This window comes from Arvicola amphibius, chromosome 2 (genome assembly GCF_903992535.2).
Source record: "Arvicola amphibius chromosome 2, mArvAmp1.2, whole genome shotgun sequence".
Lineage (NCBI taxonomy): Eukaryota > Metazoa > Chordata > Mammalia > Rodentia > Cricetidae > Arvicola > Arvicola amphibius.
This window is the reverse complement of record NC_052048.2, coordinates 142,277,905-142,299,687: the sequence shown is the minus strand read 5'-3', so window position 1 is coordinate 142,299,687 and position 21,783 is coordinate 142,277,905. Positions and strand designations below refer to the sequence as shown.

Genomic DNA, 21,783 nt, shown 5'->3' with positions numbered 1-21,783 from the left:
TTGGGAGGGTCTGGCTCAGCCCGCTTCAGGATCTCGCCCGAGCCCTCGCGCTCTGAACGGAGCTAGTGGCCCATCGTTGGTCGGGTGTGAGCCATACTGTCGGGGTGGGCCTTTGGGAGAAAACCCAGACCCCGCCAAGTCCACCTCCGAATCAAGGGTGTGAGAGGGGGGCGAGCGTAGGCTCCAGGACGCCCGAGTCTCCTTTGTGCCAGAGCCGCTCTCGGCCTGTTCCCGCTCCCCTCGTACAGATCACGGCGGACGCGCGCCCAACCAGGGCGACCCTAAGGGACCCGGCCGCTGGGCCCTCTGGCGGCAGCACCTGGCGGCGGGGCCACGGCCGAGGGGCGGGGCCAGGCCGGGTGCGCGGTGGGGCGGGTGGGGGGGCTCCGCGCGCACGAGCCCGCGCGCTCCCCGGCGTCCGGCGCACGCGCGAGGCCAGGAGGAGCGCGCCCCGGCGGCGGCGGCGGGAGCGGAGCGGCTGAGAGAGGCTGGCCGCGCGGGCCGGCGGGCAGCGGCGGCGCCCGGAGGCGGGCGGAGGGCGAGGCCGGCGGGGACGGCGGGAGCCGCCCGCCCGACCGCGAGCCCCGAGTCGGTAGATGGGGCTGCGCGGCACCCGCGGCTGAAGAGAGGAGCGGCGGCGCGGAGGCGGCCGAGGTGCGAGCCGGTGAGTGGCGGCCCCACGCGGTGCGGTAACGGCCGGCTCGAGCGCCCCAGCCCGGAGGCGTCACGCGGGCCCCGCCCCTGCCACCTGGGCGCGGGAGCCACGGCGTGTCCCGCCGGCGCCCCTCGCCCCCACGCGCCCCCGTGGGCCGCCCCTTCCGGGCGGGGCCGGCCGCCTCCCTCTGCGGCGCTGGAGCTTCAGCGTGGACCGGGGCGGGAGGGCGGGAGGTTCTGACTGACACCTTTGGGGGCCCGGAGATTCCCGGGGAGGCGGCTTATTGCAACTCCGGCTGCCACTTCTGAGCCACGAGGTTTCCAGTTGTTTGGCCAAAGTGGCCGTGGGCGAGCACACGCCTCTGCGGGGGCGGTCGCCGCTCAGCGCGTGCTCTCGGAGCCTGGGCACATTTGTCTGGAAGCAGAAAGGTGCCTGCCTTTTCCTCCTTTCTGTGCCGGCCGGGCAGCGGACCTGGGGGACGTAGATGGCAGATCCGACTGCGCGGTGACAGCTTGTGGATTGGTTGGGGTGGATTTTGTTACTATTATTCTTGCGGGGGTACTTTTTTTTTTTTGACACTTCATTGGGACTTTATTTTCCAGCTACCAGTTCCTAGGATCGCAGCCCGAGATAACAGTCATTCAACTCCCCTCTTCTAGGGCGGGCATTTCTGTAGTTGGGGTGGAGGGAGATGGTGAGGAAGAGCCTTGAAGGCTGTCGGTGAGAGACTTGGAAAATTCTCCGCATTACTCAAAAAGCAGCCGGTTAAGGTCAAACTAGCCACGCTTCTACTCTTTTCCTACGCCCCTGGGAATTCTTGGAATTTTACTTTAGCCTTCCTGAATGGGTTCCTTGTAATATAGCTGACAATATTTCGGGATGCGTTAAATTGCTCTTCTCTTGGAGTATGATTTAGCAGCTATTTCTTCCTGTGTAGTCTTTCAGATCATCTTTTTTGGCGGGGGGGGGGGGCACGACTTACAAATGGCTCATGTGTTAGGTGAGGTAGTACAGCCTTACCGAGGCTGAGATAGTTTTGGTACATTGGTCAAACAAGGCACCAGAATTAGGCTGTGCAGTTAAACTGCTAGGCCTGGTTATAGTTTTGTGTTCAGAGGCCTTACTACTCTGTACCTCAGTAACTTTGGGGGTTATTTGATTTTTGAGGTCGTTTATATCTTAAAGCCTTCATATATTTAAATGTATTGCTTTTTAAGGCTCATGTTTCTTTTATTCTAAATTAGGGTTACATAACGCAGAAATGGTATCACTTGGAATTGCTCCGTTTGTCCTATGGAGACTACAGGCTAAGTAGGAGGGTGTGTGTCTCTTGTAAATTTTGTCAGTAAGTTCCATTTCTACCTTGAAATAATGAAATCTTCATTTTTTTAAAAGTTTCTAGGTAAAAATATCAAGCTGTTGGAGTTAAGTCTGATAGCACTATATAAGACAGAGTCCTATTTTTTTTTCTCTTCGGGAAAAGTGTTGGATTTTATAATTTTCTTAAGTATTTGAGGGAGCAGTTCACTTTTTTTGATGCTCATTTCATGCTGAAATTGTGTTAGAATACCCAGGCTGCTTCCGCTCTCCTTCACCTGTAAGCTTGAGATTGAAATCAAAAAAGGAGAAAGGCAATCATGAGACCCAGGGTAGCTGTTTTATAAAGTTTTAAAATCGTCTTGCCTGTGTGAATATTTGCCATACATATATAGACTTCACCACTGAGTAATGGATGATTAGCAGAAGACAACAGATGTTTTAATTAAATGCTTTGCACATTTTGGACATCTGAGCTTTATCAAAAGTGGGTAGCATTAGCAAATCATTGCTGAGAGAGTTGCAAACAGTATAGTACTCATGTTAGTCGGAGACTCGGTAATTAAAACACCCAGAAAATAGATTCTGAGAGGGGTAGGAAGACCCATTTTTGTATTTTTATGTCATTTACAGTCAGTGCAGATGACTGGCGGCTTAAAGGAGCTTCTGTAAATTCTAAGTTAGGTTTATAGTAACACTGATAAATTCCCTGTTCAGTGTATTTTGTTTGATACATAACTACTTTTGTACCAGAACTTGGCTTCAAGCAGATGTAGTTACCCACAAAGGATATGCTGATATTTAGGGACGGCTGAACAGATTTGAAAAGTAATCAACTATTTGAGATACTATCCTCATGCCTAGAAAATTATAGAGAAAATTATTGTAGTTTTATTTTACTGTTAGGTTTTCTTCCAAAAGTAATTCTCTGTTCATAAACATCGCATCTTAAAGCATGGAAGAAGACCTCTCTACTATTGCGGTACTAGTATTTGATTACATTTCTCTCTAATTGTAGGCATCAGTTTTGCTTAGAGTATTTTGAGTTTTAACTTCAAAAGCTGAGGCAGTGATTGCCCCATTCTTCACTGTTATTTGTGTGTGACCGCTTGGGGGAGCCTTTGCAGTTCCTCTCAACGGGATCCCTGCTCTGCTTGCACTGGCTGCTAATCACCCTGGGCATATTGCCAAGCTGCCAGAGAGTGTGCTGAGGAGGATGCATTCAGAACCTTGATCTCAGTGTGTAATGACTTTCCTTTAACCCACACTCCAATCACAAAGTACCTCTCCTTACAGACTGTTATTAACAGTGTACTTTTTGAACTACTGTTAAATGGGCTAACTAAATAACCATGAAACATAAAGATTCATGAATGCATTCTAGCTTTCAGAGATCAGATTTTACCAGCATTAATCTTAGAAGTAGTGTAGGTTTAATTACTTGTTTAATGTACACAGATATTAGTTGTCTTGAAGGATCTGGAGAGATCATCACTCCTGTTTGAGGTATACTAATTCCAAACCTTTTAAAGCAGATCGGTCTCCTTTTGAATGCTTTTAGAGGAGGAGGTATCAAAACATCCTTTGTAGTTAAATTTACTTTCATTTCCCTACAGAAGGAAAGACAGTTTTCTGGCAGAGTCCTGGGGAGTTATGATTATTCTTACCCAGTGTAATAAAGCCAGATTTCTGCATTCACTTTTCTGATAATATTTAACTTTGTTGTGGCCATTTTAGAAAGTGAGCTCAGGAAATAAAATAAAATTCATTTTTAACAGGTTAGAGAGAAGTTAGCTTTTATGACCTTCTTTTACACTCCTTGTTTCTGGGTAGGTTTCTTACCAAACCCCTTGTTTCTAGAACTATGTGTGGCTCGCTCTTCGCTGGCTATAGAAGAGCACTTTCTGTTTCTCCTAGTAGAAGATATATCCACCAGCAGCTTCTGTATTTTTATAGTACCTGCGCAGGCAACTGGAGACAGCAGCAGGTACTGAGTTATTCCCTGTTTGACAGACTAGTTGTAATTAGAACTTGGTTGTACATTGCAACCATGTGTAATCCCAGTAGACACCCCATGATAAGGTCTGTGCTCAGTCATTCCTGAAGCAGTTTTATCTTTACTTTTTAATTTGATCTTCATTTCTAAAAATCTAAAAAACATTCTTTTAAGAATATACAAACAAGCCGGGCGGTGGTGGCGCACGCCTTTAATCCCAGCACTCGGGAGGCAGAGGCAGGCGGATCTCTGCGAGTTCGAGACCAGCCTGGTCTACAAGAGCAAGTTCCAGGACAGGCTCCAAAGCCACAGAGAAACCCTGTCTCGAAAAACCAAAAAAAAAAAAAAAAAAAAAAAAAAAAAAAAAAAAAAAAAGAATATACAAACAAATGAGAGGGCTTTACAGTTTAAGAAAAATATATGTGTAGAAGAAATAATAAAAATAGCATGATGATAATGAAGAAACTGGAGAAATAGTTGCAAATTCTACTGAAGACAAAAGATTAACTTCCTAAATCTGTGAAGGGTACTTACTAACCACTACGCAAGAGATTAACCCCAAGTAGGCAGAGGGCGTGGACAGAGTCTCAAAACAGAAATTCAAATTATATTGTGCATATGTTAAGACTTTCAACTTCATACAGAATACAAGTATAAACTAAGACTGAATATTGGGTATGGTAGCGCGTGTCTGTAAATTTAGCACTGACAGGAAGCTGAGGCAGCCAAAGCTATACAGTTGAGACCCTGCTTAAAAACTAAATCAAACCTAAGGGTAAAACCATCTTATTATGTACTGTTTTTATCTAGTAGATTCACAGACCAAAGAAGTTCTTTGGAACTTAGCAAGTTTTCTCACATTGTTATGGAAGTATAAATTAATAAAATTAGATCTAGCTGAAATTTTGAACATCATTAAGATGAATGCGGGAGATAAATTTAAGAAAGCTGGAAATGTGCATCAGTGGACGCAGAAGCTTATGGGAATTACAGAGCTAACATGCAGCTTCCTTATCTGAGCTCGAACTTGCATTGCTGCTCTCTGGGTCCTCTCAGGAAGCTCAGCAAACTGGCTTTCTCTTTTCTTCTTCCACACTCCAAAAAAAGGGTGGTCACTAGTAAGTGCCGTCTTATCTTTATCCTGAGACCTGGAAGACTTGAGTGGAGCTAAGTTTATTACCTTTATATCAAAACAGTAAGTAATTTGGTGCCATAGGAAGAAATCTTGTAAACTTAGTGTCATTTGAAAATGTATTTAAGATGTTTGTTTAAACAAATGAGCACACCTTTAATCCCAGCTCTAGAGAGGCAGTGGCGGGGGAGGGAGGGGGGGGGGGAAGATGTGGATCTCTGAGTTCAAGGCCAGTCAGGGAGGGCTGGCTGCTTAGAGAAACCCTGTCTCAAAAAACAAAAAAAGCAACAACAGAAAAACAAGTGAGCCCAAAGTTTTCAAAAAAAGTTTATGTTAATTATATTGTGTGAATTGGTTGTTTTTGTGGTTCCTTTGTTCTGTTGACTATAGATCTTAGTTGAGTAGGAGAGAGGTTATTGAAAGGTGGGATGACGGCTGCAGGTGTGAGAAATACTTAGGAAGTTTGTGAGACTGTGAGGAGCACGACTGACTGCGGATGGGCCATATGCTTAGGGAAAGAAGGGACAAGGAGAGGTTTTAGAGACTGGTAGATTTCAGAGGGCCTTCATCTTGGGAAATGCTAAGTAGATTTAATTAAGTGTTTAAGGATATTTGGTGTATGAGGTTTTGTTTAGTAAGTCCTTTTGCTGTAGAGTGACTGGTACTGTGTAAGCACCTGGCCTTCGCAGTTCCCTATAGCAAAGGATTTTAACTCTAGCATGTATGTATTGGCAAAAGCCCCTAAGAGTCACAGCTTGAGTATTAATTAATACATCCTGTGGAATATTTAACAAGTCATTTAACAGAGGTTTTGTGTGTGGCGGGGAGTGTGTTCTGTGTTATGTACATGACTTTAGCACTTGGTCTGTCCTCCACCACATTAGCCAGGTCTGTGCTGCAGCATGCCTCTCACTGATTTCTCTGCTCACAACCACTTCTCCCCTCTTTTGCTTTCTAAATCTCTGATAATAAGGGTCCAGGCTTTCCATCCTCAAGAAGCTGTCCTTGACCTCATCCACATTTTTCTTTTCATTCAAGACAAATTGTAACATATAACTTGTGTAACTGGTTTATGTGTTTTTATTCTTAGGAGCCTTGAATGTCCTCCACCCACTTGCTTACGGAGTTCAAGAACTGTTCTAAATGCTTTTTATACATGATGTCATTTACTAATTGCAGGTTTAACATCAGATTTTAAAATCTTTCCAGATTTTTTCTTTTTCTTTCTTTTCTTTTCTTTTCTTTTTTTTTTTTTTTTTTTTTTTTTAAATTTTGAGACAGGGTTTCTCTGTGGCTTTGGAGCCTGTCCTGGAACTAGCTCTTGTAGCTCAGGCTGGCCTTGAACTCACCGAGATCCACCTGTCTCTGCCTCCCTGAGTGCTGGGATTAAAGGTGTGCGCCACCACTGCCCAATCCTCAATTTTCTTAATTTCTCTTGGCTGCTGCAACAAATTAGCACACTGACTTATGAACAAAAATCAGAAATTTATTTATTTTTTTGCAGTTCTGAAGACCAGATTCCTGAAATCGTTACTATTGGGCCCAGGTCAAGGTGTCATAAGGCTGTTCCTGTTGGAGAATCTAGAGAATTCCTTTGTTGTTCCTCTCAGTTTCTCATGGGCACCCCTTAGTTTGTGACTGCGTTATTCTCACCTTTGAAAGCCAGTCTTTCAAATCTCTTAGCTCTGTACTCCCCATTTTTTTCTTCCTTCCTTTTCTGACCCACACTCTCATCTTCCCTCACAAGATCCTTATTTAATATGACAATTTTTATTTTTTTTTCTTGGTAAGGTAATGTTCATTTCCAGAGATTAAGACAGATTCCTTTGGGGAGACCTTTGTCCAGCCTCACAGGGATGATTTTGCTGACACTATCCTCGGGAGCATTTCACTGTCACAGATGAGAAGAGTTGCTACCAGTGACTGGAATCTCAGTGAGGGCGCTTCCAGGAGTACCAGGACAGCCCTGAAAAGGAAGAAAGTACCAGAATGCCAGCAGCATGGGGTTGATAGACACTAGTCTTACAGCATCTATTGACCAGGTGTGGCGGTGCACACCTGAATTCCAGTACTGAGGATGCAGAGGCAGGGGAATGACAGGTTGGACCGTTTTTAAGCTATATAACAATTTCTAGGCCAGCCCGGGTTATGTAGTGATAATGTGTGTTCGTTTATTGATTTGAGTTAAAAAAACTGACCAGTATCATAACTAATCTGTTGCTACTTAAAATAGAGTCCATGTCAGTGTGTTGGTCTTGGAAATGTGTCTTTTGCCAGGAGCTCTGGCTCCTCACTCTTCTGGTGCACTCTCGCTGAGAAGTTAGCTTAGTGGTGGCAGTGATCCCGAGTGTGGTGTTTCCACGTCTTTCCCACCGTTGTTCATGGTAGTTATCTTACTTTGTTTTGTCACTTAGTTTCTTTGGGTCTTTCCAAGTCATTGAGCTTGGTTTTCATAGAAACATGATATTTATATTACCATAGTTCATATCAAATTTAATATACATAAAGAAAGTACTGTGCTTTAAGATCTTATTTCCAGATGCAGCTTGTTTTCATAGCTTTTAACTAAGTGATATGAAAATGGCTAATGCTATACTTTTTAGAAATTCTTGAATGTTTTGGGAAATTTTGTTTAGTGCTTGTTCTACTTGGCTTTCAATTGTTGCAATAAACAACATGACCAAAAGCAACTTGGGGAGGAAATGCCTCATTTTAGCTTATTTTACAGTAGCCATGCAGGAACTTGAAGCAGAAAGGAGTTGCTTACAACTTGCTCAATTAGCTTCTTAGCCTAGACTTACTACCTAGGAATGGCTCCTCCCACAGTGGTCTCTTCCCTCCTGCATCAATTAGTAATAAAGAAAAAGTCTCACAGATAGACCACAGTCCAGTCTAACCTAGGCAATTCTTCAGTTGTGGTACCTTCTACATAGGTGACTTTTAAGTTTGTGTGAAGTTGACAACTGAAGGTAATTATGACAATACTACAGTGATAGTTTATAAGCTATTAAATTTTTACTATGCATGATTAAGAACATGAGTTTCATGCTTCAGATAATTTTTTCCTAAGAGAAACATTTATTTGTTTTCATTAACCATAACAAATACTATTTAAAAGTGTATTTACTCATAAAATAATGTTCTCATAGGTTCTTTTCTTTCTTTTTCTTTTTCTTTTTTTATCCTAGGTAGGATTTTGGTGCCTGTCCTGGAACTAGCTCTTGTAGACCAGGCTGGCCTTGAAGTCACAGAGATCCACTTGCTTCTTTAAAGATGTGAGCCACCACCACCCGGCTCTCTCATAGGTTCTTAGTTTAAATCACATGGTTCTTTAAGATTAGGACCCTTTTCTTTTTCAGAATGGTATGGGATTTAGGACTGGGTCATAGCCTCAGCTTTTCTGTGGCTCTTTTATATTGTTCAGATTATGAAACTCTATCCAGTCAAAACAGTAAGTTTGCTGGTAGACGTGTTTCGGAGAGTTTTTTGAAGAAAGGGTCTTTCTCTGTAACCTCAAGTTGGTGTGGACTTAATGATCATCATGCCTCAGTTATTGGATTATAGGTATGCACGGCCATACTGGCTGTGGTTTTAATTGATTAATATAAATAAGCTAGCATGTTTTAGATATTTAATAAATGTAACACAGGAAATTCTTTCTCTTACTACATGGTACAGTGTGCTTTGCACACAACCCAATACCTAATATATTTTTAGGGAAGTTCCCTTTTCTTGTGTTATAGTTTTTGTCTTCCAACAATATAGATCTAAATAATCTTAAATGAATATTTATTTAAATTATGTACTGTTGACTAGTTAATGTCTAATTTTCATCTGACTTTTCAGTGTATTTAAAACAAAGATCAATCAAATATTGACTGACAGAGTGTAATAGGTGAACTCAAGCTCCTTCCAACCTGGAGATTTTATAACATTGACAGAATCCCCATTTTTTCCTCATTTTTCTGCTAAAAGTCTGTAGAGTACAAACAGTATTTACTTCTAATAGGTCTCTAGTAGTTCATTACCACATAAGGGGAGTTCTTTAGCATTTCAAATAAAGATGACCATCTTCAAATGAATTTATTATGTATGGCCATATGCACATATGTTTTGTGTTTGTGTACGTTTTAACTTTGGTTTTATAAGTAAAATTGTATTCTTATCTTTTATTATTCTAACTGGCACTTTGGTCTAAGAATCTTAGAATAGTTAAGTGAACTTTAAAGCATTGAAGTTGCCTATTTTGGAAATAAATGATCATCCCGATTTTTATACCATAAGTTTTTAATTTTCTTTTTAAAACCAGCACTCTTTTGGAACAAGAATAAATGAAAAAAAAAAACCATTTAAGATAGTTTCTTGGGCAACCTACTGGTAATATGCCTTCACAAATCATCAGCATTGAGTTCTTGAAAACCTCAAAGCAGAGAATTTTTTATGACAGAATTTGACTTTGTAGGGTAAACAAGGTTAAAGAAACTGAGGTTATAAATGAACCTATAAAAGTCCTTAGAACATTTTAATGTTCTCCCAGTGAGAGTATTAATAGAGCCTTATTATCAACAGTTTATGCTACTTAATTTGGAAATTCCAGATAATATACAATTAATTACAACTTGAACCACTGCTTTCTTGAGAGAAACTTTGGAGTTTTTTGGAAGTTTTTAAATATTCTTTTAAAAACTATTGACTCCCCTACTGTCTTACAGCTAGTACAGCTCAGATGTTTGAGGGGGGAAAGCTTTTAGCAACCTTTCCCTTTTGTTAGCTTGCTGTAGCCTAGCAGGTATTTATAGTGTGTGGCCACTCATGAGAGTGTCATGCCAGGATTAATAAGAACACAGCAGTGAAACACTTACTTGGCTGTCTTTTCTTCTCACCTGTCTGCTGTCTTTACTTCTGTTATCTCTCCTAAGGGTGTGCCCTGGCAATATTTCCTATTCCTACTCTGCTATTTTTGTTTATCATCTAGGTCGGCTTCCCTTTCCCATATGTTTCTAAATTACTTTTCAGTAGAAATTTTCACTTGGAAGTATATCTGAATATGTATATTCTAGAAGCTTCAAATACACACAATAAGATTCCATTATATAGTTTGAGGAAATAAACTTTGTTTTACCCAGCCAAGCATCATTCCTTGAACATAGGCTATGCTTATACTTTTTAAAAACCATATTAGGAAAACTTAGAAAATAAGTAGCATTGCTACTGTGAGCAACACAGTAAGTTCTAAAATGATTCATTGAGCAGTATGAGTTTTTGTCAACTCGACACAAGTTAGAATTATTGAGGAAGAGCGAACCTAAGTTGAGGAAATGCCTCCATCAGATTGGCCTGTAGACAAATCAGTGAGGCATTTTCTTTATTAGTGATTGATGTAGGAATGCCTGTAGATGGAATGGCGGGGCTGCGTCCTGCCACCCGGCTAGCTTTACACCCGAAATAATTACACGGAAACTGTATTCTTTTAAACACTGCCTGGCCCATTAGTTTCAGCCTCTTATTGGCTAATTAACCCATATTTAGTAATCCGTGTAGCACAGCGAGGTGGTCGCTTACCAGGAGAGATCTTAACCTCGTGTCTGTCTTGGAAAGGAGAAGCATGGCGACTGCCTGAAGCATCTGCCTGACTCTGCTTCCTTTCTCCCAGAATTGTTTTGTCTACTCTGCCTACCTAATTTTCTGTCCTATTAAAGGGGCCAAGGCAGTTTCTTTATTAACCAATGAAAGTAACGCATAGACACTCCTCCATCAAATGCCCAATCCACTGGGAATGGTACTGCCCTTGGGCAGGTGATCCTGGGTTGTATAAATTGACAAACTGAGCAAGCCTTGGAAATTAAGCCAGTAATCAACATTCCTCCATGATTTCTGCTACATTTCCTGCCTCCAGGATCCTGTCTTACATTCCTTCTTGCCTTGACTCCCTTAGTGATTAATTTTGACCAGGAAGTTGTAAAATGAAATAAACCTTTTCTTCCTCAAGTTAGTTTTGGTCAGATTTTTTTGTTTGTTTGTTTATTTTTGTTTTTGGTTTTGGTTTTTGGTTTTTTGAGGCGGAGTTTTTGAGCCTGTCCTGGGACTAGCTCTTGTAGACCAGGCTGGCCTCGAACTCACAGAGATCCACCTGCTTCTACCTCCTGAGTGCTGGGATTAAAGGCTCGCACTACCAGTGCCTGGCTAGCAACAGAAAGTCGAGCTAGAAGAGCCAGCGAAATGGCTCAGCTGGTAAAAACACCTGCCTCCAAACCTGACAACCTGTGTTTGATCCCTAGGACTCACAAGGTGGAAGGAGAGAAATGACTCTGATAAGTTGTTCTCTGACGTCCAGATACCCAGCCTTAATAAATGAATATAATTTTAATTATTTAAAAATAAAGTTTAAAAATAAAAGAAAGAAATTTCGCCGGTGGGTAGAAACTTGCTGTGTTTGGTTGAGTTAATTTTGAGATGAGTTTGAAGACTAAAATTGATTTGACCCAAACAAGAGATGACCATAAATTGTTTAAAAATAGATAACCAAGAGGAAAACAGCCTTCCATTGAATGAAGTAAAATTAGTGAAATAATTTAGAAATGAGGTGTGTAGTTATGGAAATAAGATAGGAAAGATCAAGGCAATGGTTAGAACAGATTTGTATGTTAAAGAAAAGAAGAAATTAGGTTGTGTACATGAAAAGACTAGATTATTAGAAGAGAAATTTAAACATCCTTCCCCTCACCCCCCCCCCAAAAAAAAGCAGGATTTTTTTCTCATGGAGCATGGCCATTAAACTGTTTCCAAGTGAGGTGTGTGATAGCCTTGCGCTGAGTCAGTTACAGTCAGAAAGAAGCTGGTAGTAATAAGACAGCGGTAAGTGACAGAGTCGGGAGTAAGGAATAAACTCAGGGATGAGTGAATCCTCCACAACAAACTCGATGGCTTAGGGTACACATGAACTTATCAGAAGATTCCTGTGCAGTATGTCTCTGGGTTTTCACCCAGAAAGCTTGTCTTTTCCCCCAGATCTTGTTTTAAAACTTATTTTAGGTCATATGTGTATGTTGGGAAGCAGATGCAGGGCCTAACATATGCTGGACATATGACCTACCACTGATCTACACCCTCAGCCTTTGTCCTCTTTATAAAATAAATTCTTATATTCTCTAGGTTTTAGTATTCTTAACTGTATTTGACTGTTAAAGAATGAAAACTTCTTTTGAGACCATCTAGTTAAGTATAAACCGCAGAGTAGTATTTCATTTATCTCTGCATGACATACTAAGCTCAGTTGAAGGACATTAACAGTAATTGTGATAGATGAGATGTATGGGTTTTGTAATGTAAGGCATGGGAAAGTGTGTGGGAGAGCTACAAAAATTAGAAAAACTAGAGAATCCTAGGACAGCATGTGCTACAGAATGAGGCCCTGTGTCCTACCCCTTCTTCTGGAAAATCAAAATGCCAAAATACCAAGGAAGGAATATGATAATATGTTGATCACAGAATATTAAAAACAGTATTTAAAGTCCATCGCAATGACATGTGTATTCTACTTGGGATTAGGGGGAAAGGGGAGATTTATTTACCTCACCTTTCACCTTTAATTTTGCTCATGGGTCTTCCTCTCTGACTTCATTTTCTTGATTATGTAAAGGAGAAACACAGTAGTTGTATTTTGCAGCCATAGTATGCTTTGGTTTGTTGTTTGTTTGTTTTGGTTTGTTTTTCAAGACGTTTCCATTTGTAGCCCTGGCTATACTGAAACTCACCCTAGAGGGAAGTCACAGAAATCTGTTTGCCTGCCTCTCGGTCTTCCGAGTGCTTGAACTAAAGGCATATGCCACCACAGCCCAACTTATATCTTTAATACAGAATTATTGTCAGGTATTTACTAGGTGAACATTGAAAAGTACATTGCTCTTAGATTAAAGAAACACTAAAACCCTGATGGTGGTGGCGTACACCTTTAATCCCAGCACTCGGTTTAATCCTAGTACTCAGGAGGCAGAGGCAGGCGGATCTCTGTGAGTTTGAGGCCAACCTTGTAGTAGGAGCTCTGGGCAGGCCTGCTTTTCAGCCTGCCTGGATCCCACACGGCTAGCTTTACACCCGAAATAACAACACACAAACTGTATTCATTTAAACACTGCCTGCCATTAGTTTCAACCTCTTATTAGCTAATTCTCACATCTTGCTTTAACCCATATTTAGTAATGTGTGTAGCACCACAAGGTGGTAGCTTACCGGGAAAGATTCAGCATGTCTGACCTGGTGGCTGGCTTCATGGCGACTGTCCCAGAGAGGAGAGGCATGGCGATTGACTAACTTCCCTGCTTCCCAGCATTCTATTCTATCTACTCCACCCACCTAAGGGCTGGCCTATCAAATGGGCCAAGGCGGTTTCTTTATTATCCAATGAAATCAACACAAACAGAAGACTCTCCCACATCACAGCCTGTTCTGCAAAGTGAACTCTAGGACAGACAGGACTGCTTACAGAGTAAACCCTGTCTTGAAAAACCAAAAAGAAAAACACTAAAACCTGTTAGCACAGTGTGCATTCGTATTACTTGGACTATATGGATAACTCTTCACAGGTATAGTTTGTCCTAGTGAGACGTTCTGTGCTATTCAAAGACATTTTTGGTTTTTATTTCAAGTGGAGAGTAGTACTTTTGTCTAGTGAGTAGAGGCCAGGGCTGAATTGATACACAAGGTAGCATTTCAGACACACAGACACACACACACACACACACACACCCAGCCCCAAAGGCAGTGGTGCTAAAATTGAAAAACTGAATTCATCTGTAATCCAGGAAATGGAGGCAAAAGGATTACAAGATTGAAGCCAGCGGGTGCTAAACACTGTGACTTGTGTCTCATTCACAGGCAGGTTCTTTTCTGGACATTTTTGGAGATTTCTATTACTCCCTTAACTTTTCTCCAAACTTGGCCAGATGTTGACCTTTCCTAGGGCTTATAGGACCATAAGATTTTCTTTTTTTTTTCTAAAGATTTATGTATTTATTATGTATACTATTATGCCTACAGGTCAGAAGAGGGCACCAGATCTCATTACAGATGGCTGTGAGCCACCATGTGGTTGCTGGGAATTGAACTCAGGACCTCTGGAAGAGCAGCCAGTTCTCTTAACCGCTTAGCCATCTCTCCAGCCCCCATAGATTTTCTTTGTTGTGCTTCTACCCTGTGCTTCATCTTTGTGGTGATGTGCAGGTGTGTGTAGGTGTGTGTGTGTGTGTGTGTGTGTGTGTGTGTGTGTGCTCATGTTCATGGAGGCTGCAAGGTCAACATCAGGAGTCTTTATTTAGGGCTTGCCACCTGTCTTCAGAGACTGGAAGCCTCTTGCTGGACCTAGAACTTACCGACCTTGCTGAACAGGCTGGCAGGCAGGACTGAGACGTCCTCTTGCCCATGCATTACTCGTGCTAGGGTTTCAGTCCCACCATGCCCACCACCACCAGCTTTATTTTTTCCTTTAAGTGGGTGCTGGGTGTCTGAACTCAGGTTGTCATAATTGTGTGGCAAAGGCATTGCCCACTGGGTCATCTCCCCAGCTTTATCTAGGTTTATCTTACAAGATTTATAAGGGTTTATCTTAAGGTATTTGTGATATATAATTATTTCTGATGTTTTATAATCCTCTTTGAAAGTGGATTCTTCTGCTAATCTCACTTATCTTGTATACACTTTTCCAAGTTTAAGTCTGGAGAGATCACTTTTATATTCAAATCCTGAGTGTGATTTTTTTTTTTACTCTTGCAGAAGTGCACTTTGTGTTTTTAATTTATTATTTTATGTTTATGAGTGTTTGCCGTATGATGATGCTTGTGTACCATGTGTGTCCCTGGTGTCTCTAGAGACCAAAAAAGGGTGTTGGATCCAATAGAACTGGAGTGACAGACATTGTGTGTCTTCATGTGGGTGTTGAGTGGAACCCAGGTTCTCTTCTTGGAAGAAGCCCTTCAACACTGAGCCATCTCTCCAGCACTTTCTTAGCTCTCTTAATGCACTTGTCCAAGTTTGCTTCTCTAATCTAAAACACTGAGCAGAGGCAACTTGGGGAAGAAGCAGTTTAATTTAGCTTACAGGTTAAAGTCCATCGTCAAGGGACGTGAAGGTAGGAACATGGAGTCAGGAACTAAAGCAGAAGTCATGGAGAAATACTGCTTACTGGCTTACTCAGCTTGCTTTTTATTTATGTATTTTATTATTATTTTTAATCTGGAGGTAAGTTCTCAATATATAGGCCTAGCTGTCCTCGAACTTGGAGCTCTACGTGTCTACCTACTGAGTGCTAGAATTAAAGCATATACCACCAAGCCTGGCCAGCTTGCTTTCTTGTACACCCCAGGACCATTTACCCAAGGGTGATACTACCCAACGTGGACTGGGCCCTCCCACATCATTAATCAAGAAAATACTCCATAGATGTGCTTACAAGCCAATCTGATGGAGACAGTTTCTCAACTGAGAGTTCCCTCTTCACAGGACTCTAGTCTGTGTCAGACTGACAAAATGGACAGCACAGCCCTTGAAGGCGTTGTGGTCCTGGTCAAGGATGGACTGGGTCTGGAGTCTAGTGTTTGTCTTTGTTGTTGTTGTATAATGTTTCAACTTGTTCTGCTCTTTAAATGTAAGCAAAAATGTTTTAATATAAGGAAACTTAACAGGAAGTTACCCAGGAGCTATTAATAATAAGAATAATTGTATTCTTGCTTATGTTTACAGATTGTGTGTGTGTGTGTATGTATGTATGTATGTATGTGTATAATTATAAATATAAAAGTTGAAGGAATATATCCATAGTGGAGACAAGGGGATATTTTAAAAGAGCTGTATATTTTCCTTATCTCACATTTGTGATTTTTAACATACTGGCTTTTAGGAACATGCAAGTGTACCCTGACTGTGTGTTCTTGCTACTGTGTACAATAATAAATAGAGAGGGAAAACAGGTATATCTCTATAGGGCAATATTCAATGGGGTAAATCCAGATTTGTGTCGTAATTTTTTGTTGCCGACTAAATGCCCAACAAGAAGCAACTAAGGAAGAAAAGATTCTGTTTTATAATTTAAAGGGATTTAGTTCGTCACGGTGGAAAAGGTATGGTGACTGAGGCTGGCTCTGTCCAGGTAAGTGGGAGCTTTTGGTACAGCTTTCTCCTTAATGATAAAGAAACTGCTGCACTTCCCACTCCTTTCCAGTCAGCCCTCTTGCTCCAGTAAAGTTCTACTGCCAGAAGGTTCTACAACCTCCCAAAACAGTGCTACCATCTGGGGATGTTGAGCCTATGGAAGACATTTTACATTTAAACCACAGTGGGGTGTGTGTGTGTGTGTGTGTGTGTGTGTGTGTGTGTACATATGCACACATGTGAAACATTCAGACACATGAGATTGTGGAAGACATTTCGCACTCAAACACAATAGTGTGTGTGTGTGTGTGTGTGTGTGTGTGCGCGCGCATTTGTGTACACTTAGACGCCCATGAATCAACATCTGTTGTCACCTCTCAGTCCCTTCTCGACTTCACTTTTTGAGACAGGTCTCTCACGCTCTCTCTCTTTCTGAACCTGGAGCTTGCTGATTCGACTAAGCTGACTTGTCAGCAAGCCCCAATGACTGTCCTACTCTGCCTCCTCAGTGCTGGGATTACAGGATATATTGCTGTACCTTGTATCAGACTTTTTCTTGTAGGTCCCCAACCAGCTCCCAAATCATGACATAGAGACTTTTTATTAGTTATGAATGCATGACCTTAGCTCTTATTTTAATCTATTTCTCTTTATCTACATTTTGCCTTAGGGCTTTTTACCTTTCCTTCTGTATGTTCTCGTCTGTGGCTTGTTGGCTGGCTGGCTGGCTGGCTGGCTGGCTACTGCCTGATTTTTGGTCCTGGGCATGACCTCTTTCTCCCTGGTCCTTTGCTCCTTCTCTCTTGTTCTCTTCTCTTCTCTTCTCTTCTCCTATTCTTTCTGCCTACTGGCCCCACCTATCCCTCTCTTACCTAGCTATTAGCTTTTCAAATTTTTATTAGACCAGCCAGGTGCCTTAGGCAGGCAAGATGAAACAAATGTAACACATCTTTACATCATTAACAAATGCAGCAGAAACAAATGTCACGTACCCTTACACAATTAAAGTAATTCTGCACCATAAACAAATGTAACATTTCTTTACATAGTTAAAGTGATGTTTCACAACAGTACCTGACATTTTACAAGGGTACTAGGGATCTAAACTCGGTCCTTGTGCTTACATGGCAATAACTTTACTAATTGAACATCTGCCTAGCCCCCTGATGATAAGTGTGTATACAGAATTTGTTATCTTTAGGAAGCAAAGTACTAAAGTTAAGTACATGTTTTTATTCAGTAGTCATTTCCTGTCTTTTTCATATGCATTGGTTATATCTTTTCTTCATCTTCCATTTTCATCCAGGCAAGTATTGTCTTCTTTCAAATCCAAACCATGTGATTCCTAGCTAAATCTGTTAGTAACAGAGACTTTTGTTAGTTTATTCAGTGTTATTTAATAGGCCATCCCAATATGCACTGCAAACTCAAATGGTTATTGTTTTACTCTTGACTCCTTTCTAGAGGTTTTTGTAAGCCCTGGGGAACATTGACATGGCAGCTGCTATTTCAGAAAGGCAGTATCTCATACCTTACTCCATGAGTACACAACTAGCATTGGTAAACCCATTTTAATGCTTAAGATATTTTAGCTAAGAACTATTTGAAGGCATTGCTCTTCGGAACCTAAAAATTCTGGAGTAGCTAGTTGTATTGCTCTGACCCAACATCTCTTGAGGGGAGGGATTTAACTAGTCCATAATCTATTTTTTTTTATTTTTATTTTTTGAGACAGAGTCTCACTTGTAGTTCTGATTGGCTGGGAACTCACTGTGTAGACAGGAGTAGCATTTGCCTGCCTCTACCTCCTGAGTGCAGAGATTGTTATGTGCCACCACACCCATTATTTATTTATGATACATTTACTTTAAAATTAAAAGATATTGTTACATGATGTGGTAGTTTGAATGAGAATGCTTCCCATAGGCTCATATATTTGAATGGTTTAGTCATCAAGGAGTGGAACTGTTTGAGAAGGGTTAGGAGGTGTGGCCTCATTGGAGTAGGTGTGACCTTGTTGGAAGAAGTGTGTCTCTGGAGGTGGGTTTTGAAGTTTCAAAAGCCCACAACAGGCCCAGTGTCTGTCTTTATCTCCCTGCTGCCAGCAGATCAGGATAAAAAGCTTAGCTTAGCTATTTCTCCAGCAGTATGTCTGCCTGCCACCAAATTTCCCACCATGATGGTAAAGGATTAATCCTCTGAAACTGTAAACATGCCCTCAGTTAAATGTTTCCTTCTGTAACTTGCCTTGCTCTTGGTGTCTCTTCACAGCAATAGACAGTTAATTAAGGCACATGATAAACAAAATGGAATGTGCTTTTAATCCCAGTATTCCAGAGGCAGAGTCAGGTAGATAACTGAGTTCAAGCCAGACTGGTCCATATAGTAAGTTCCAGGCCAGTAAGAACTATATAAAAATAAAATAAAGTAATCCTTTTTTCTTTTAAATGAGGTTAATCATTGCTACACCTAGTGATGTTTCCCAACAGTTGGTGACTAGCATTTTTGGCCAGATTCTTGGTGCAGAATCACTCTTAATGCTCTTAGTGCTTATTGCTCTTTTTACTGCATTGGTCCTTGAACAAGCATAATATTCTGGCACATTTCCAAGTGCCCCCCTCAATAGAGGATGACACTGTTAAGTTTCAGAATGCAACATATGTCTTAGAAACCATCCATGTTTCCAACTTTACACAGGAGCTATTGATTGTCCTATAAAGGAAGACTTTGTGCTCACACGTTCTTAAGGGAGGCCCAAATAAAATCTCCTTGGGACAAGCTTGTGTGCACCTCTGAAGTCCACAGTACAAGATTACTTGTTTCCAGTGTTACTTGCTATTTTCTGTAGCAGCCTCCTTTTTATTGTGTTTTTCAGTTCTTTTTTCCTTCAGTGTTTTAAGATTTTGAATTGTGTGCTCTTGCTTGATTGCGTTTTTTTTATTCAAGATAATTTCATGTGGCCTGATTAGAGCACACATTCCTCAAGACCTTTACTAAGGCTTTTCTCTGGTGCCTGGGGAAGCTGCTGACTCTGGATAACTGTTAACTTTCCTGCTCAGAGTTTTCTGAACGAGGTAGGTGTATTTGAGCCTTAAGTCCTTGAGTGGAGACGGAGTAATTTCTTTGACTTCTTTGTCCAGTCTGCTCTTATACAGGGTAGGAGTCACTTCCACCTTGTGGAGCAGTCTGAATTGTGACTTCACGCTCTTCAGGCCAAGGCCTGAACCTTTGCTTGTGAACTAGCCCTCATGACCACTTTCATGTTTGCCCATGGAGATTTTCTAGATTTGTTTTCATTTTAATTTCAGAGGATGTCTGTGGTATTTTAGTTAGCATTTGTAGAAGCAGTGTGAGACACTTATTCTCAGATTATCAGGCCTGTCTTTCAGCTGGATACACAAGCCTTTCCAACACCAGCTTGATAATCTTTCCATTTGGATTCTCTACCATTCCACCTCCAGTATTGATTACTCTTGTCGTTTTGTTTTGCAGATGTACTTTGATTTGGGACTTCTAGAGGGAGAGGCTGTAGACACTGTGTTCAGTCTCCCACTTTGACTAATACTTGTTTAATAGTTTTAAGGTCTAAACCCATAGCACTGACTGACCAATGGAAGAGGGAATGTTTTTCCATTTAACTGTGGTTTGAACATAAAAAGCACCATCTTTAATCATAAAGGAGATGAAGAGATGGCAGTGGAGGCTGATCCTGAGATCATTAACTTTGCAGCTGAGCATGGCCTCATTCAGATGGGAGACATGGAGAGCTGTGACCTATGTGGGGATTTTACTGTAAAGTCCAAATATGTAGGGTAAATCATATTGCAGGCATTTGAAGCCAGAATTTTAAATTTTCTTTGAATAAATACTAACTGCATTGTGTCTAGCATAATACTAATAGAGTACAAAGGGTAAATGATACTATGTCTGTGAGAGACCTGTTGTTTAAAATAGTTAATTCTTCAATTTGTTGTAGTTGTAATCTGTAAAGTCTACAAATACTGGATGATCAAACGCTAAACTGTTTCTTCTAAGGGAAATACAGAGCAAGGTTTCTATAATAGTCCTGATGTTTAATACATAGCTTTATTTATATTGATATGTGTGTGTGTGTGTGTGTGTGTGTGTGTGTGTGTGTGTGTGTGTATAGCTTTATGTTTCCATGCAGAGGCACTGTACTTAATATACTTGTTGATATTCATTGATTTCCTAGCCTGCCTTATTTTATTTTAATTCATAACCAATCTTATATGGCAAATGAAGCTTGCCTTATTAAATTAACATTATTTATATTATGTTAACCTTTTTTACATAAGGTATAATCATAGCTGCCTTGTATTCAAAAGACCAGACAGTACTATGGAACCATTTTAGACAGGTTTTGTAAAGCATAGAAACGAAAAGAAAAAGATGGCACTAAATACACTGAAAAGGATACTTGTTTCTACCATGAGAACTGAAGCAAGAAGAGCTTGCCCACTCTTAGCTGGATCTGTGAAATTTTGGTCAACTCAAAAATTTCAAGCTTTATACATATCTATACATGACCACAGTTGATTGTGTACCTACAAATAAATTTCAGTAAGAAGGTTAGTTAGAATCCATGAATAAATAATGATATACAATAGTGTATTCTAAATTGGGAGAGTGGGTCACGGATGTCTTCACTTAGGCCAGTTAGATAAAGTCATATCAGGATGAAGTATTGGACTTAAGGAGTAGTAATTGGCCAAGTGAGGATAGCATTTCCTGTAAGGAAGGATAAGAGGAAGTTGAACTGGGCTGTTTAATGGAATGTTAGGGCAGAACCATAAAAAGAAATTGGATTTTATAGGTGAAAAAAGAGCTAGTAAATGATCTTTCCAGGGGAGAAATGTGTTTAGGAAAGCTCATTCTAAGGATGATATTAGAGATTGTTTTACTTATTTTAATGTTACTAGTAACAGTATTATACACTGGGTAAATTAAGGAAAAAGAGGTTTATTTGACTCGTAGTTCTGGAGGTACAGGTTTAAGGGCCACATCTGCCCATGGCTCTTTTGTTGATAAGAGCCTGTGCATGTGTCAAGAAGCATGTTTCTTTTCTTTCTCCCTCTTCTAAGATTATATTAACTCTAATACAGTCCAGAGGTCCAGCCTATCAGTACTATAATCAGATCACATTTTCTCCTCTTAATTTATCACTCAGTAGAGATTAAACACAAATACGAGTTTCAGAGGAGAGAAACCATAGTGAAATCATAGCAGGGTGTGATGGTTACTGTTAATTATCCACTTGATAAAACAGAGTCACCTGAGAGACAGACCTCTGGGGATGTCCGTAGGGAGGTGTTTTGATTGCATTAATTGAAGTGGGAGTGGCTCCATTCCCTGACTGGAATCTTGGACTACATAAGTGGAGAAGGGAGCTGAGTAACAGTGCATTTACTGCTCTCTTCCTCCTCAACCTCTCACCATGACAGACTTTATCTTTGAACTGTGAGCCAGAAGAGTCCTCCTGTAAGCGACTTTTGTCAGGGTGTTCCATCACAGCAGCACCAA

The 21,783-nt window shown here is 41.0% G+C and overlaps 1 protein-coding gene across 1 annotated transcript in view; it reads left to right on the top strand.

Annotated features, from left to right (window-relative positions):
• The first annotated feature begins 517 nt into the window (after window positions 1–517).
• Pals2 (protein associated with LIN7 2, MAGUK family member) overlaps window positions 518–21,783 on the top strand; it is a 106,247-nt gene continuing 84,981 nt past the window's right edge. Inside the window, exon 1 of the mRNA XM_038318365.2 lies at window positions 518–664. The gene's annotated coding sequence lies outside the window, so the exon portion shown is untranslated. The remainder of the gene's footprint in view (window positions 665–21,783) is intronic.